This window comes from Balaenoptera acutorostrata, chromosome X, assembly GCF_949987535.1.
Source record: "Balaenoptera acutorostrata chromosome X, mBalAcu1.1, whole genome shotgun sequence".
Classification (NCBI taxonomy): domain Eukaryota; kingdom Metazoa; phylum Chordata; class Mammalia; order Artiodactyla; family Balaenopteridae; genus Balaenoptera; species Balaenoptera acutorostrata.
In genome coordinates, this window is record NC_080085.1 from 51,704,847 (window position 1) to 51,722,803 (window position 17,957).

Here is a 17,957-nt window from a genome sequence, read left to right on the forward strand (position 1 = left end):
TCCTAGGGTTTCACAAACAGCTCCGAGGCTACAAGAATCCAGATATCCAAAGGGGAAAAGACTGCTTTTCGAAGCAGGGCCACCTATCCTAGTTCACAGCAAACATGAGTCCCTGCAGTAGTGGAGCTGCCGAGGGAGAGTATGGCGAAACCCAGGGAACTTCGCTAAGTACCGTTTACTGTGCAGGTTTCGAAGTGTGGCAAGATCCCTGAAGGAGGGCTGGCCTGAGCGAGGCCTAGTTGGCTCTACCTCTTCCGGGGCCCTAGCAGGGTAAAGGAGGAATTGTGCTCTTTGCTCAGATTGGACCTCACATCGACGTCCTGCTACACCAACGAGCCAGTCGGTGTGAGTTCCTGGATGGAGGGCTGAGCAGAGTGTGTTTCTGAGTGCAGGTAGGGCCCTTGTCCTCACTGAGTCCACGTTACCCAGCACATGAGAAAGTTTCCGTCTGTCTTCGTGAGCTGGGGCAAGCTGCGGCAACCTAGGTTTCCAAAGGAAGAGAGAGAGCAGTGTGCCGCCTTGGGCTCTGCATGCATGAAGTGTTCCGAAGGACCTACACGGCTGCTTGTTGCTCAGCAGGCAGAGAGGAGACGTGGGGGGGATCCGTGTGGTAGCATGGGAAACGATGCAGAGGCCAGAGTGCTTGGCGTCCTGAAAGCTATCCTCGCGTTCCATTGAAGCACAACAACGGTGGAGACCTCATGGAAACCGAGGCACGCAGAGCTTGCCTGGTGGAAACTTAAGCACTACCCTGAGGCTAAGGGTGGCCTAGCGCATTCACAGGAGAAACGAGGTCTGAGGATTAACTCTCCTCCAGCGTGGCAGGAACCTGGTTTCTGGGGGGAAAGTGCTCGTTTGCTAAGCAAGCGTACCTGCGGAGGCTAGAACCTGGGCAACTTCAAGGTTTAGCAAGCAGCCCCTGAGACACTAGAATCCAAGCTTCCAAAGGGAAAAGGCTGCTTTTGTCGGCAGAGCCACCTACCCTTGTTATCACACAACAAAGTACCTGCAGGATGGGAGCTGCGAAGGGAAACAAACGGGACACACTGGGCACCTGAGAAGCTCCCCTCGACACTTGCAAGCAGCCTGTTTCTCTGGGGGAACATACTTCTTTCCTCCCTGGGCGTGCCTGCAGTGAGTAGAAGCTGGGCCTTCCTAGGGTTTCGCAAACAGCTCCGAGGCTACAAGAATCCAGATTTCCAAAGGGGAAAAGACTGCTTTTCGAAATAGGGCCACCTATCCTAGTTCACAGCAAACATGAGTCCCTGCAGTAGTGGAGCTGCCGAGGGAGAGCATGGCGAAACCCTAGGAACTTCGGTAAGTACCTTTTACTGTGCAGGCTTCGGAGTGAGGCAAGATCCCTGAAGGAGGGCTGGCCTGAGCGAGGCCTAGTTGGCTCTACCTCTTCCGGGGCCCTAGCAGGGTAAAGGAGAAATTGTGCTCTTTGCTCAGCTTGCACCTCACATCGACGACCTGCTAAACCAGCGAGCCAGTCCGTGTGAGCTCTTGGATGGGAGGCTGAGCCGAGTGCTTTTCTGAGTGCGGGTAGGGCCCTTTTCCTAACTGAGTCTACGTTACCCAGCACATGAGACCGGCTCTGACTGTCTTCGTGAGCTGGGGCAAGCTGCGGCAACCTAGGTTTCCAAAGGAAGAGAGAGAGCAGTGTGCCGCCTTAGGCTCTGCATGCAAGAAGTGTTCCGAAGGGCCTACACGGCTGCTTGTTGCTCAGCAGGCAGAGAGGAGACGTGGGGGGGATCCGTGTGGTAGCATGGGAAACGATGCAGAGGCCAGAGTGCTTGGAGTCCTGAAAGCTATCCTCGCGTTCCATTGAAGCACAACAACGGTGGAGACCTCATGGAAACCGAGGCACGCAGAGCTTGCCTGGTGGAAACTTAAGCACTACCCTGAGGCTAAGGGTGGCCTAGCGCATTCACAGGAGAAACGAGGTCTGAGGATTAACTCTCCTCCAGCGTGGCAGGAACCTGGTTTCTGGGGGGAAAGTGCTCGTTTGCTAAGCAAGCGTACCTGCGGAGGCTAGAACCTGGGCAACTTCAAGGTTTAGCAAGCAGCCCCTGAGACACTAGAATCCAAGCTTCCAAAGGGAAAAGGCTGCTTTTGTCGGCAGAGCCACCTACCCTTGTTATCACACAGCAAAGTACCTGCAGGATGGGAGCTGCGAAGGGAAACAAACGGGACACACTGGGCACCTGAGAAGCTCCCCTCGACACTTGCAAGCAGCCTGTTTCTCTGGGGGAACATACTTCTTTCCTCCCTGGGCGTGCCTGCAGTGAGTAGAAGCTGGGCCTTCCTAGGGTTTCGCAAACAGCTCCGAGGCTACAAGAATCCAGATTTCCAAAGGGGAAAAGACTGCTTTTCGAAATAGGGCCACCTATCCTAGTTCACAGCAAACATGAGTCCCTGCAGTAGTGGAGCTGCCGAGGGAGAGCATGGCGAAACCCTAGGAACTTCGGTAAGTACCTTTTACTGTGCAGGCTTCGGAGTGAGGCAAGATCCCTGAAGGAGGGCTGGCCTGAGCGAGGCCTAGTTGGCTCTACCTCTTCCGGGGCCCTAGCAGGGTAAAGGAGAAATTGTGCTCTTTGCTCAGCTTGCACCTCACATCGACGACCTGCTAAACCAGCGAGCCAGTCCGTGTGAGCTCTTGGATGGGAGGCTGAGCAGAGTGCTTTTCTGAGTGCGGGTACGGCCCTTTTCCTAACTGAGTCTACGTTACCCAGCACATGAGACCGGCTCTGACTGTCTTCGTGAGCTGGGGCAAGCTGCGGCAACCTAGGTTTCCAAAGGAAGAGAGAGAGCAGTGTGCCGCCTTAGGCTCTGCATGCAAGAAGTGTTCCGAAGGGCCTACACGGCTGCTTGTTGCTCAGCAGGCAGAGAGGAGACGTGGGGGGGATCCGTGTGGTAGCATGGAAAACGATGCCGAGGCCAGAGTGCTTGGAGTCCTGAAAGCTATCCTCGCGTTCCATTGAAGCATAACTACGGTGGAGACCTCATGGAAACCGAGGCACGCAGAGCTTGCCTGGTGGAAACTTTAGCACTACCCTGAGGCTAAGGGTGGCCTAGCGCTTTCACAGGAGGAACGAGGTTTGTGGGAATAACTCTCCTCCAGCGTGGCAGGTTTCTCGGGGGAAAGTGCTCGTTTGCTAAGCAAGCGTACCTCCGGAGGCTAGAACCTGGGCAACTTCAAGGTTTAGCAAGCAGCCCCTGAGACACTAGAATCCAAGGTTTCAAAGGGAAAAGGCTGCTTTTGTCGGCAGAGCCACCTACCCTTGTTAGCACCCATCATAAATACCTGCAGGATGTGAGCTGCGAAGGGAAACAAACGGGACACCCTGGGCACCTGAGAAGCTCCCCTCGACACTTGCAAGCAGCCTGTTTCTCTGGGGGAACATACTTGTTTCCTCCCTGGGCGTGCCTGCAGTGAGTGGAAGCTGGGCCTTCCTAGGGTTTCACAAACAGCTCCGAGGCTACAAGAATCCAGATATCCAAAGGGGAAAAGACTGCTTTTCGAAGCAGGGCCACCTATCCTAGTTCACAGCAAACATGAGTCCCTGCAGTAGTGGAGCTGCCGAGGGAGAGTATGGCGAAACCCAGGGAACTTCGCTAAGTACCGTTTACTGTGCAGGTTTCGAAGTGTGGCAAGATCCCTGAAGGAGGGCTGGCCTGAGCGAGGCCTAGTTGGCTCTACCTCTTCCGGGGCCCTAGCAGGGTAAAGGAGGAATTGTGCTCTTTGCTCAGATTGGACCTCACATCGACGTCCTGCTACACCAACGAGCCAGTCGGTGTGAGTTCCTGGATGGAGGGCTGAGCAGAGTGTGTTTCTGAGTGCAGGTAGGGCCCTTGTCCTCACTGAGTCCACGTTACCCAGCACATGAGAAAGTTTCCGTCTGTCTTCGTGAGCTGGGGCAAGCTGCGGCAACCTAGGTTTCCAAAGGAAGAGAGAGAGCAGTGTGCCGCCTTGGGCTCTGCATGCATGAAGTGTTCCGAAGGACCTACACGGCTGCTTGTTGCTCAGCAGGCAGAGAGGAGACGTGGGGGGGATCCGTGTGGTAGCATGGGAAACGATGCAGAGGCCAGAGTGCTTGGCGTCCTGAAAGCTATCCTCGCGTTCCATTGAAGCACAACAACGGTGGAGACCTCATGGAAACCGAGGCACGCAGAGCTTGCCTGGTGGAAACTTAAGCACTACCCTGAGGCTAAGGGTGGCCTAGCGCATTCACAGGAGAAACGAGGTCTGAGGATTAACTCTCCTCCAGCGTGGCAGGAACCTGGTTTCTGGGGGGAAAGTGCTCGTTTGCTAAGCAAGCGTACCTGCGGAGGCTAGAACCTGGGCAACTTCAAGGTTTAGCAAGCAGCCCCTGAGACACTAGAATCCAAGCTTCCAAAGGGAAAAGGCTGCTTTTGTCGGCAGAGCCACCTACCCTTGTTATCACACAACAAAGTACCTGCAGGATGGGAGCTGCGAAGGGAAACAAACGGGACACACTGGGCACCTGAGAAGCTCCCCTCGACACTTGCAAGCAGCCTGTTTCTCTGGGGGAACATACTTCTTTCCTCCCTGGGCGTGCCTGCAGTGAGTAGAAGCTGGGCCTTCCTAGGGTTTCGCAAACAGCTCCGAGGCTACAAGAATCCAGATTTCCAAAGGGGAAAAGACTGCTTTTCGAAATAGGGCCACCTATCCTAGTTCACAGCAAACATGAGTCCCTGCAGTAGTGGAGCTGCCGAGGGAGAGCATGGCGAAACCCTAGGAACTTCGGTAAGTACCTTTTACTGTGCAGGCTTCGGAGTGAGGCAAGATCCCTGAAGGAGGGCTGGCCTGAGCGAGGCCTAGTTGGCTCTACCTCTTCCGGGGCCCTAGCAGGGTAAAGGAGAAATTGTGCTCTTTGCTCAGCTTGCACCTCACATCGACGACCTGCTAAACCAGCGAGCCAGTCCGTGTGAGCTCTTGGATGGGAGGCTGAGCCGAGTGCTTTTCTGAGTGCGGGTAGGGCCCTTTTCCTAACTGAGTCTACGTTACCCAGCACATGAGACCGGCTCTGACTGTCTTCGTGAGCTGGGGCAAGCTGCGGCAACCTAGGTTTCCAAAGGAAGAGAGAGAGCAGTGTGCCGCCTTAGGCTCTGCATGCAAGAAGTGTTCCGAAGGGCCTACACGGCTGCTTGTTGCTCAGCAGGCAGAGAGGAGACGTGGGGGGGATCCGTGTGGTAGCATGGGAAACGATGCAGAGGCCAGAGTGCTTGGAGTCCTGAAAGCTATCCTCGCGTTCCATTGAAGCACAACAACGGTGGAGACCTCATGGAAACCGAGGCACGCAGAGCTTGCCTGGTGGAAACTTAAGCACTACCCTGAGGCTAAGGGTGGCCTAGCGCATTCACAGGAGAAACGAGGTCTGAGGATTAACTCTCCTCCAGCGTGGCAGGAACCTGGTTTCTGGGGGGAAAGTGCTCGTTTGCTAAGCAAGCGTACCTGCGGAGGCTAGAACCTGGGCAACTTCAAGGTTTAGCAAGCAGCCCCTGAGACACTAGAATCCAAGCTTCCAAAGGGAAAAGGCTGCTTTTGTCGGCAGAGCCACCTACCCTTGTTATCACACAGCAAAGTACCTGCAGGATGGGAGCTGCGAAGGGAAACAAACGGGACACACTGGGCACCTGAGAAGCTCCCCTCGACACTTGCAAGCAGCCTGTTTCTCTGGGGGAACATACTTCTTTCCTCCCTGGGCGTGCCTGCAGTGAGTAGAAGCTGGGCCTTCCTAGGGTTTCGCAAACAGCTCCGAGGCTACAAGAATCCAGATTTCCAAAGGGGAAAAGACTGCTTTTCGAAATAGGGCCACCTATCCTAGTTCACAGCAAACATGAGTCCCTGCAGTAGTGGAGCTGCCGAGGGAGAGCATGGCGAAACCCTAGGAACTTCGGTAAGTACCTTTTACTGTGCAGGCTTCGGAGTGAGGCAAGATCCCTGAAGGAGGGCTGGCCTGAGCGAGGCCTAGTTGGCTCTACCTCTTCCGGGGCCCTAGCAGGGTAAAGGAGAAATTGTGCTCTTTGCTCAGCTTGCACCTCACATCGACGACCTGCTAAACCAGCGAGCCAGTCCGTGTGAGCTCTTGGATGGGAGGCTGAGCCGAGTGCTTTTCTGAGTGCGGGTACGGCCCTTTTCCTAACTGAGTCTACGTTACCCAGCACATGAGACCGGCTCTGACTGTCTTCGTGAGCTGGGGCAAGCTGCGGCAACCTAGGTTTCCAAAGGAAGAGAGAGAGCAGTGTGCCGCCTTAGGCTCTGCATGCAAGAAGTGTTCCGAAGGGCCTACACGGCTGCTTGTTGCTCAGCAGGCAGAGAGGAGACGTGGGGGGGATCCGTGTGGTAGCATGGGAAACGATGCAGAGGCCAGAGTGCTTGGAGTCCTGAAAGCTATCCTCGCGTTCCATTGAAGCACAACAACGGTGGAGACCTCATGGAAACCGAGGCACGCAGAGCTTGCCTGGTGGAAACTTAAGCACTACCCTGAGGCTAAGGGTGGCCTAGCGCATTCACAGGAGAAACGAGGTCTGAGGATTAACTCTCCTCCAGCGTGGCAGGAACCTGGTTTCTGGGGGGAAAGTGCTCGTTTGCTAAGCAAGCGTACCTGCGGAGGCTAGAACCTGGGCAACTTCAAGGTTTAGCAAGCAGCCCCTGAGACACTAGAATCCAAGCTTCCAAAGGGAAAAGGCTGCTTTTGTCGGCAGAGCCACCTACCCTTGTTATCACACAGCAAAGTACCTGCAGGATGGGAGCTGCGAAGGGAAACAAACGGGACACACTGGGCACCTGAGAAGCTCCCCTCGACACTTGCAAGCAGCCTGTTTCTCTGGGGGAACATACTTCTTTCCTCCCTGGGCGTGCCTGCAGTGAGTAGAAGCTGGGCCTTCCTAGGGTTTCGCAAACAGCTCCGAGGCTACAAGAATCCAGATTTCCAAAGGGGAAAAGACTGCTTTTCGAAATAGGGCCACCTATCCTAGTTCACAGCAAACATGAGTCCCTGCAGTAGTGGAGCTGCCGAGGGAGAGCATGGCGAAACCCTAGGAACTTCGGTAAGTACCTTTTACTGTGCAGGCTTCGGAGTGAGGCAAGATCCCTGAAGGAGGGCTGGCCTGAGCGAGGCCTAGTTGGCTCTACCTCTTCCGGGGCCCTAGCAGGGTAAAGGAGAAATTGTGCTCTTTGCTCAGCTTGCACCTCACATCGACGACCTGCTAAACCAGCGAGCCAGTCCGTGTGAGCTCTTGGATGGGAGGCTGAGCCGAGTGCTTTTCTGAGTGCGGGTACGGCCCTTTTCCTAACTGAGTCTACGTTACCCAGCACATGAGACTGGCTCTGACTGTCTTCGTGAGCTGGGGCAAGCTGCGGCAACCTAGGTTTCCAAAGGAAGAGAGAGAGCAGTGTGCCGCCTTAGGCTCTGCATGCAAGAAGTGTTCCGAAGGGCCTACACGGCTGCTTGTTGCTCAGCAGGCAGAGAGGAGACGTGGGGGGGATCCGTGTGGTAGCATGGAAAACGATGCCGAGGCCAGAGTGCTTGGAGTCCTGAAAGCTATCCTCGCGTTCCATTGAAGCATAACTACGGTGGAGACCTCATGGAAACCGAGGCACGCAGAGCTTGCCTGGTGGAAACTTTAGCACTACCCTGAGGCTAAGGGTGGCCTAGCGCTTTCACAGGAGGAACGAGGTTTGTGGGAATAACTCTCCTCCAGCGTGGCAGGTTTCTCGGGGGAAAGTGCTCGTTTGCTAAGCAAGCGTACCTCCGGAGGCTAGAACCTGGGCAACTTCAAGGTTTGGCAAGCAGCCCGTGAGACACTAGAATCCAAGGTTTCAAAGGGAAAAGGCTGCTTTTGTCGGCAGAGCCACCTACCCTTGTTAGCACCCAGCATAAATACCTGCAGGATGTGAGCTGCGAAGGGAAACAAACGGGACACCCTGGGCACCTGAGAAGCTCCCCTCGACACTTGCAAGCAGCCTGTTTCTCTGGGGGAACATACTTGTTTCCTCCCTGGGCGTGCCTGCAGTGAGTGGAAGCTGGGCCTTCCTAGGGTTTCACAAACAGCTCCGAGGCTACAAGAATCCAGATATCCAAAGGGGAAAAGACTGCTTTTCGAAGCAGGGCCACCTATCCTAGTTCACAGCAAACATGAGTCCCTGCAGTAGTGGAGCTGCCGAGGGAGAGTATGGCGAAACCCAGGGAACTTCGCTAAGTACCGTTTACTGTGCAGGTTTCGAAGTGTGGCAAGATCCCTGAAGGAGGGCTGGCCTGAGCGAGGCCTAGTTGGCTCTACCTCTTCCGGGGCCCTAGCAGGGTAAAGGAGGAATTGTGCTCTTTGCTCAGCTTGGACCTCACATCGACGTCCTGCTACACCAACGAGCCAGTCGGTGTGAGTTCCTGGATGGAGGGCTGAGCAGAGTGTGTTTCTGAGTGCAGGTAGGGCCCTTGTCCTCACTGAGTCCACGTTACCCAGCACATGAGAAAGTTTCCGTCTGTCTTCGTGAGCTGGGGCAAGCTGCGGCAACCTAGGTTTCCAAAGGAAGAGAGAGAGCAGTGTGCCGCCTTGGGCTCTGCATGCATGAAGTGTTCCGAAGGACCTACACGGCTGCTTGTTGCTCAGCAGGCAGAGAGGAGACGTGGGGGGGATCCGTGTGGTAGCATGGGAAACGATGCAGAGGCCAGAGTGCTTGGAGTCCTGAAAGCTATCCTCGCGTTCCATTGAAGCACAACAACGGTGGAGACCTCATGGAAACCGAGGCACGCAGAGCTTGCCTGGTGGAAACTTAAGCACTACCCTGAGGCTAAGGGTGGCCTAGCGCATTCACAGGAGAAACGAGGTCTGAGGATTAACTCTCCTCCAGCGTGGCAGGAACCTGGTTTCTGGGGGGAAAGTGCTCGTTTGCTAAGCAAGCGTACCTGCGGAGGCTAGAACCTGGGCAACTTCAAGGTTTAGCAAGCAGCCCCTGAGACACTAGAATCCAAGCTTCCAAAGGGAAAAGGCTGCTTTTGTCGGCAGAGCCACCTACCCTTGTTATCACACAACAAAGTACCTGCAGGATGGGAGCTGCGAAGGGAAACAAACGGGACACACTGGGCACCTGAGAAGCTCCCCTCGACACTTGCAAGCAGCCTGTTTCTCTGGGGGAACATACTTCTTTCCTCCCTGGGCGTGCCTGCAGTGAGTAGAAGCTGGGCCTTCCTAGGGTTTCGCAAACAGCTCCGAGGCTACAAGAATCCAGATTTCCAAAGGGGAAAAGACTGCTTTTCGAAATAGGGCCACCTATCCTAGTTCACAGCAAACATGAGTCCCTGCAGTAGTGGAGCTGCCGAGGGAGAGCATGGCGAAACCCTAGGAACTTCGGTAAGTACCTTTTACTGTGCAGGCTTCGGAGTGAGGCAAGATCCCTGAAGGAGGGCTGGCCTGAGCGAGGCCTAGTTGGCTCTACCTCTTCCGGGGCCCTAGCAGGGTAAAGGAGAAATTGTGCTCTTTGCTCAGCTTGCACCTCACATCGACGACCTGCTAAACCAGCGAGCCAGTCCGTGTGAGCTCTTGGATGGGAGGCTGAGCCGAGTGCTTTTCTGAGTGCGGGTAGGGCCCTTTTCCTAACTGAGTCTACGTTACCCAGCACATGAGACCGGCTCTGACTGTCTTCGTGAGCTGGGGCAAGCTGCGGAAACCTAGGTTTCCAAAGGAAGAGAGAGAGCAGTGTGCCGCCTTAGGCTCTGCATGCAAGAAGTGTTCCGAAGGGCCTACACGGCTGCTTGTTGCTCAGCAGGCAGAGAGGAGACGTGGGGGGGATCCGTGTGGTAGCATGGGAAACGATGCAGAGGCCAGAGTGCTTGGAGTCCTGAAAGCTATCCTCGCGTTCCATTGAAGCACAACAACGGTGGAGACCTCATGGAAACCGAGGCACGCAGAGCTTGCCTGGTGGAAACTTAAGCACTACCCTGAGGCTAAGGGTGGCCTAGCGCATTCACAGGAGAAACGAGGTCTGAGGATTAACTCTCCTCCAGCGTGGCAGGAACCTGGTTTCTGGGGGGAAAGTGCTCGTTTGCTAAGCAAGCGTACCTGCGGAGGCTAGAACCTGGGCAACTTCAAGGTTTGGCAAGCAGCCCGTGAGACACTAGAATCCAAGGTTTCAAAGGGAAAAGGCTGCTTTTGTCGGCAGAGCCACCTACCCTTGTTAGCACCCAGCATAAATACCTGCAGGATGTGAGCTGCGAAGGGAAACAAACGGGACACCCTGGGCACCTGAGAAGCTCCCCTCGACACTTGCAAGCAGCCTGTTTCTCTGGGGGAACATACTTGTTTCCTCCCTGGGCGTGCCTGCAGTGAGTGGAAGCTGGGCCTTCCTAGGGTTTCACAAACAGCTCCGAGGCTACAAGAATCCAGATATCCAAAGGGAAAAAGACTGCTTTTCGAAGCAGGGCCACCTATCCTAGTTCACAGCAAACATGAGTCCCTGCAGTAGTGGAGCTGCCGAGGGAGAGTATGGCGAAACCCAGGGAACTTCGCTAAGTACCGTTTACTGTGCAGGTTTCGAAGTGTGGCAAGATCCCTGAAGGAGGGCTGGCCTGAGCGAGGCCTAGTTGGCTCTACCTCTTCCGGGGCCCTAGCAGGGTAAAGGAGGAATTGTGCTCTTTGCTCAGCTTGGACCTCACATCGACGTCCTGCTACACCAACGAGCCAGTCGGTGTGAGTTCCTGGATGGAGGGCTGAGCAGAGTGTGTTTCTGAGTGCAGGTAGGGCCCTTGTCCTCACTGAGTCCACGTTACCCAGCACATGAGAAAGTTTCCGTCTGTCTTCGTGAGCTGGGGCAAGCTGCGGCAACCTAGGTTTCCAAAGGAAGAGAGAGAGCAGTGTGCCGCCTTGGGCTCTGCATGCATGAAGTGTTCCGAAGGACCTACACGGCTGCTTGTTGCTCAGCAGGCAGAGAGGAGACGTGGGGGGGATCCGTGTGGTAGCATGGGAAACGATGCAGAGGCCAGAGTGCTTGGAGTCCTGAAAGCTATCCTCGCGTTCCATTGAAGCACAACAACGGTGGAGACCTCATGGAAACCGAGGCACGCAGAGCTTGCCTGGTGGAAACTTAAGCACTACCCTGAGGCTAAGGGTGGCCTAGCGCATTCACAGGAGAAACGAGGTCTGAGGATTAACTCTCCTCCAGCGTGGCAGGAACCTGGTTTCTGGGGGGAAAGTGCTCGTTTGCTAAGCAAGCGTACCTGCGGAGGCTAGAACCTGGGCAACTTCAAGGTTTGGCAAGCAGCCCGTGAGACACTAGAATCCAAGGTTTCAAAGGGAAAAGGCTGCTTTTGTCGGCAGAGCCACCTACCCTTGTTAGCACCCAGCATAAATACCTGCAGGATGTGAGCTGCGAAGGGAAACAAACGGGACACCCTGGGCACCTGAGAAGCTCCCCTCGACACTTGCAAGCAGCCTGTTTCTCTGGGGGAACATACTTGTTTCCTCCCTGGGCGTGCCTGCAGTGAGTGGAAGCTGGGCCTTCCTAGGGTTTCACAAACAGCTCCGAGGCTACAAGAATCCAGATATCCAAAGGGGAAAAGACTGCTTTTCGAAGCAGGGCCACCTATCCTAGTTCACAGCAAACATGAGTCCCTGCAGTAGTGGAGCTGCCGAGGGAGAGTATGGCGAAACCCAGGGAACTTCGCTAAGTACCGTTTACTGTGCAGGTTTCGAAGTGTGGCAAGATCCCTGAAGGAGGGCTGGCCTGAGCGAGGCCTAGTTGGCTCTACCTCTTCCGGGGCCCTAGCAGGGTAAAGGAGGAATTGTGCTCTTTGCTCAGCTTGGACCTCACATCGACGTCCTGCTACACCAACGAGCCAGTCGGTGTGAGTTCCTGGATGGAGGGCTGAGCAGAGTGTGTTTCTGAGTGCAGGTAGGGCCCTTGTCCTCACTGAGTCCACGTTACCCAGCACATGAGAAAGTTTCCGTCTGTCTTCGTGAGCTGGGGCAAGCTGCGGCAACCTAGGTTTCCAAAGGAAGAGAGAGAGCAGTGTGCCGCCTTGGGCTCTGCATGCATGAAGTGTTCCGAAGGACCTACACGGCTGCTTGTTGCTCAGCAGGCAGAGAGGAGACGTGGGGGGGATCCGTGTGGTAGCATGGGAAACGATGCAGAGGCCAGAGTGCTTGGAGTCCTGAAAGCTATCCTCGCGTTCCATTGAAGCACAACAACGGTGGAGACCTCATGGAAACCGAGGCACGCAGAGCTTGCCTGGTGGAAACTTAAGCACTACCCTGAGGCTAAGGGTGGCCTAGCGCATTCACAGGAGAAACGAGGTCTGAGGATTAACTCTCCTCCAGCGTGGCAGGAACCTGGTTTCTGGGGGGAAAGTGCTCGTTTGCTAAGCAAGCGTACCTGCGGAGGCTAGAACCTGGGCAACTTCAAGGTTTAGCAAGCAGCCCCTGAGACACTAGAATCCAAGCTTCCAAAGGGAAAAGGCTGCTTTTGTCGGCAGAGCCACCTACCCTTGTTATCACACAACAAAGTACCTGCAGGATGGGAGCTGCGAAGGGAAACAAACGGGACACACTGGGCACCTGAGAAGCTCCCCTCGACACTTGCAAGCAGCCTGTTTCTCTGGGGGAACATACTTCTTTCCTCCCTGGGCGTGCCTGCAGTGAGTAGAAGCTGGGCCTTCCTAGGGTTTCGCAAACAGCTCCGAGGCTACAAGAATCCAGATTTCCAAAGGGGAAAAGACTGCTTTTCGAAATAGGGCCACCTATCCTAGTTCACAGCAAACATGAGTCCCTGCAGTAGTGGAGCTGCCGAGGGAGAGCATGGCGAAACCCTAGGAACTTCGGTAAGTACCTTTTACTGTGCAGGCTTCGGAGTGAGGCAAGATCCCTGAAGGAGGGCTGGCCTGAGCGAGGCCTAGTTGGCTCTACCTCTTCCGGGGCCCTAGCAGGGTAAAGGAGAAATTGTGCTCTTTGCTCAGCTTGCACCTCACATCGACGACCTGCTAAACCAGCGAGCCAGTCCGTGTGAGCTCTTGGATGGGAGGCTGAGCCGAGTGCTTTTCTGAGTGCGGGTAGGGCCCTTTTCCTAACTGAGTCTACGTTACCCAGCACATGAGACCGGCTCTGACTGTCTTCGTGAGCTGGGGCAAGCTGCGGCAACCTAGGTTTCCAAAGGAAGAGAGAGAGCAGTGTGCCGCCTTAGGCTCTGCATGCAAGAAGTGTTCCGAAGGGCCTACACGGCTGCTTGTTGCTCAGCAGGCAGAGAGGAGACGTGGGGGGGATCCGTGTGGTAGCATGGGAAACGATGCAGAGGCCAGAGTGCTTGGAGTCCTGAAAGCTATCCTCGCGTTCCATTGAAGCACAACAACGGTGGAGACCTCATGGAAACCGAGGCACGCAGAGCTTGCCTGGTGGAAACTTAAGCACTACCCTGAGGCTAAGGGTGGCCTAGCGCATTCACAGGAGAAACGAGGTCTGAGGATTAACTCTCCTCCAGCGTGGCAGGAACCTGGTTTCTGGGGGGAAAGTGCTCGTTTGCTAAGCAAGCGTACCTGCGGAGGCTAGAACCTGGGCAAATTCAAGGTTTAGCAAGCAGCCCCTGAGACACTAGAATCCAAGCTTCCAAAGGGAAAAGGCTGCTTTTGTCGGCAGAGCCACCTACCCTTGTTATCACACAGCAAAGTACCTGCAGGATGGGAGCTGCGAAGGGAAACAAACGGGACACACTGGGCACCTGAGAAGCTCCCCTCGACACTTGCAAGCAGCCTGTTTCTCTGGGGGAACATACTTCTTTCCTCCCTGGGCGTGCCTGCAGTGAGTAGAAGCTGGGCCTTCCTAGGGTTTCGCAAACAGCTCCGAGGCTACAAGAATCCAGATTTCCAAAGGGGAAAAGACTGCTTTTCGAAATAGGGCCACCTATCCTAGTTCACAGCAAACATGAGTCCCTGCAGTAGTGGAGCTGCCGAGGGAGAGCATGGCGAAACCCTAGGAACTTCGGTAAGTACCTTTTACTGTGCAGGCTTCGGAGTGAGGCAAGATCCCTGAAGGAGGGCTGGCCTGAGCGAGGCCTAGTTGGCTCTACCTCTTCCGGGGCCCTAGCAGGGTAAAGGAGAAATTGTGCTCTTTGCTCAGCTTGCACCTCACATCGACGACCTGCTAAACCAGCGAGCCAGTCCGTGTGAGCTCTTGGATGGGAGGCTGAGCCGAGTGCTTTTCTGAGTGCGGGTACGGCCCTTTTCCTAACTGAGTCTACGTTACCCAGCACATGAGACTGGCTCTGACTGTCTTCGTGAGCTGGGGCAAGCTGCGGCAACCTAGGTTTCCAAAGGAAGAGAGAGAGCAGTGTGCCGCCTTAGGCTCTGCATGCAAGAAGTGTTCCGAAGGGCCTACACGGCTGCTTGTTGCTCAGCAGGCAGAGAGGAGACGTGGGGGGGATCCGTGTGGTAGCATGGAAAACGATGCCGAGGCCAGAGTGCTTGGAGTCCTGAAAGCTATCCTCGCGTTCCATTGAAGCATAACTACGGTGGAGACCTCATGGAAACCGAGGCACGCAGAGCTTGCCTGGTGGAAACTTTAGCACTACCCTGAGGCTAAGGGTGGCCTAGCGCTTTCACAGGAGGAACGAGGTTTGTGGGAATAACTCTCCTCCAGCGTGGCAGGTTTCTCGGGGGAAAGTGCTCGTTTGCTAAGCAAGCGTACCTCCGGAGGCTAGAACCTGGGCAACTTCAAGGTTTGGCAAGCAGCCCGTGAGACACTAGAATCCAAGGTTTCAAAGGGAAAAGGCTGCTTTTGTCGGCAGAGCCACCTACCCTTGTTAGCACCCAGCATAAATACCTGCAGGATGTGAGCTGCGAAGGGAAACAAACGGGACACCCTGGGCACCTGAGAAGCTCCCCTCGACACTTGCAAGCAGCCTGTTTCTCTGGGGGAACATACTTGTTTCCTCCCTGGGCGTGCCTGCAGTGAGTGGAAGCTGGGCCTTCCTAGGGTTTCACAAACAGCTCCGAGGCTACAAGAATCCAGATATCCAAAGGGGAAAAGACTGCTTTTCGAAGCAGGGCCACCTATCCTAGTTCACAGCAAACATGAGTCCCTGCAGTAGTGGAGCTGCCGAGGGAGAGTATGGCGAAACCCAGGGAACTTCGCTAAGTACCGTTTACTGTGCAGGTTTCGAAGTGTGGCAAGATCCCTGAAGGAGGGCTGGCCTGAGCGAGGCCTAGTTGGCTCTACCTCTTCCGGGGCCCTAGCAGGGTAAAGGAGGAATTGTGCTCTTTGCTCAGCTTGGACCTCACATCGACGTCCTGCTACACCAACGAGCCAGTCGGTGTGAGTTCCTGGATGGAGGGCTGAGCAGAGTGTGTTTCTGAGTGCAGGTAGGGCCCTTGTCCTCACTGAGTCCACGTTACCCAGCACATGAGAAAGTTTCCGTCTGTCTTCGTGAGCTGGGGCAAGCTGCGGCAACCTAGGTTTCCAAAGGAAGAGAGAGAGCAGTGTGCCGCCTTGGGCTCTGCATGCATGAAGTGTTCCGAAGGACCTACACGGCTGCTTGTTGCTCAGCAGGCAGAGAGGAGACGTGGGGGGGATCCGTGTGGTAGCATGGGAAACGATGCAGAGGCCAGAGTGCTTGGAGTCCTGAAAGCTATCCTCGCGTTCCATTGAAGCACAACAACGGTGGAGACCTCATGGAAACCGAGGCACGCAGAGCTTGCCTGGTGGAAACTTAAGCACTACCCTGAGGCTAAGGGTGGCCTAGCGCATTCACAGGAGAAACGAGGTCTGAGGATTAACTCTCCTCCAGCGTGGCAGGAACCTGGTTTCTGGGGGGAAAGTGCTCGTTTGCTAAGCAAGCGTACCTGCGGAGGCTAGAACCTGGGCAACTTCAAGGTTTAGCAAGCAGCCCCTGAGACACTAGAATCCAAGCTTCCAAAGGGAAAAGGCTGCTTTTGTCGGCAGAGCCACCTACCCTTGTTATCACACAACAAAATACCTGCAGGATGGGAGCTGCGAAGGGAAACAAACGGGACACACTGGGCACCTGAGAAGCTCCCCTCGACACTTGCAAGCAGCCTGTTTCTCTGGGGGAACATACTTCTTTCCTCCCTGGGCGTGCCTGCAGTGAGTAGAAGCTGGGCCTTCCTAGGGTTTCGCAAACAGCTCCGAGGCTACAAGAATCCAGATTTCCAAAGGGGAAAAGACTGCTTTTCGAAATAGGGCCACCTATCCTAGTTCACAGCAAACATGAGTCCCTGCAGTAGTGGAGCTGCCGAGGGAGAGCATGGCGAAACCCTAGGAACTTCGGTAAGTACCTTTTACTGTGCAGGCTTCGGAGTGAGGCAAGATCCCTGAAGGAGGGCTGGCCTGAGCGAGGCCTAGTTGGCTCTACCTCTTCCGGGGCCCTAGCAGGGTAAAGGAGAAATTGTGCTCTTTGCTCAGCTTGCACCTCACATCGACGACCTGCTAAACCAGCGAGCCAGTCCGTGTGAGCTCTTGGATGGGAGGCTGAGCCGAGTGCTTTTCTGAGTGCGGGTAGGGCCCTTTTCCTAACTGAGTCTACGTTACCCAGCACATGAGACCGGCTCTGACTGTCTTCGTGAGCTGGGGCAAGCTGCGGCAACCTAGGTTTCCAAAGGAAGAGAGAGAGCAGTGTGCCGCCTTAGGCTCTGCATGCAAGAAGTGTTCCGAAGGGCCTACACGGCTGCTTGTTGCTCAGCAGGCAGAGAGGAGACGTGGGGGGGATCCGTGTGGTAGCATGGGAAACGATGCAGAGGCCACAGTGCTTGGAGTCCTGAAAGCTATCCTCGCGTTCCATTGAAGCACAACAACGGTGGAGACCTCATGGAAACCGAGGCACGCAGAGCTTGCCTGGTGGAAACTTAAGCACTACCCTGAGGCTAAGGGTGGCCTAGCGCATTCACAGGAGAAACGAGGTCTGAGGATTAACTCTCCTCCAGCGTGGCAGGAACCTGGTTTCTGGGGGGAAAGTGCTCGTTTGCTAAGCAAGCGTACCTGCGGAGGCTAGAACCTGGGCAACTTCAAGGTTTGGCAAGCAGCCCGTGAGACACTAGAATCCAAGGTTTCAAAGGGAAAAGGCTGCTTTTGTCGGCAGAGCCACCTACCCTTGTTAGCACCCAGCATAAATACCTGCAGGATGTGAGCTGCGAAGGGAAACAAACGGGACACCCTGGGCACCTGAGAAGCTCCCCTCGACACTTGCAAGCAGCCTGTTTCTCTGGGGGAACATACTTGTTTCCTCCCTGGGCGTGCCTGCAGTGAGTGGAAGCTGGGCCTTCCTAGGGTTTCACAAACAGCTCCGAGGCTACAAGAATCCAGATATCCAAAGGGAAAAAGACTGCTTTTCGAAGCAGGGCCACCTATCCTAGTTCACAGCAAACATGAGTCCCTGCAGTAGTGGAGCTGCCGAGGGAGAGTATGGCGAAACCCAGGGAACTTCGCTAAGTACCGTTTACTGTGCAGGTTTCGAAGTGTGGCAAGATCCCTGAAGGAGGGCTGGCCTGAGCGAGGCCTAGTTGGCTCTACCTCTTCCGGGGCCCTAGCAGGGTAAAGGAGGAATTGTGCTCTTTGCTCAGCTTGGACCTCACATCGACGTCCTGCTACACCAACGAGCCAGTCGGTGTGAGTTCCTGGATGGAGGGCTGAGCAGAGTGTGTTTCTGAGTGCAGGTAGGGCCCTTGTCCTCACTGAGTCCACGTTACCCAGCACATGAGAAAGTTTCCGTCTGTCTTCGTGAGCTGGGGCAAGCTGCGGCAACCTAGGTTTCCAAAGGAAGAGAGAGAGCAGTGTGCCGCCTTGGGCTCTGCATGCATGAAGTGTTCCGAAGGACCTACACGGCTGCTTGTTGCTCAGCAGGCAGAGAGGAGACGTGGGGGGGATCCGTGTGGTAGCATGGGAAACGATGCAGAGGCCAGAGTGCTTGGAGTCCTGAAAGCTATCCTCGCGTTCCA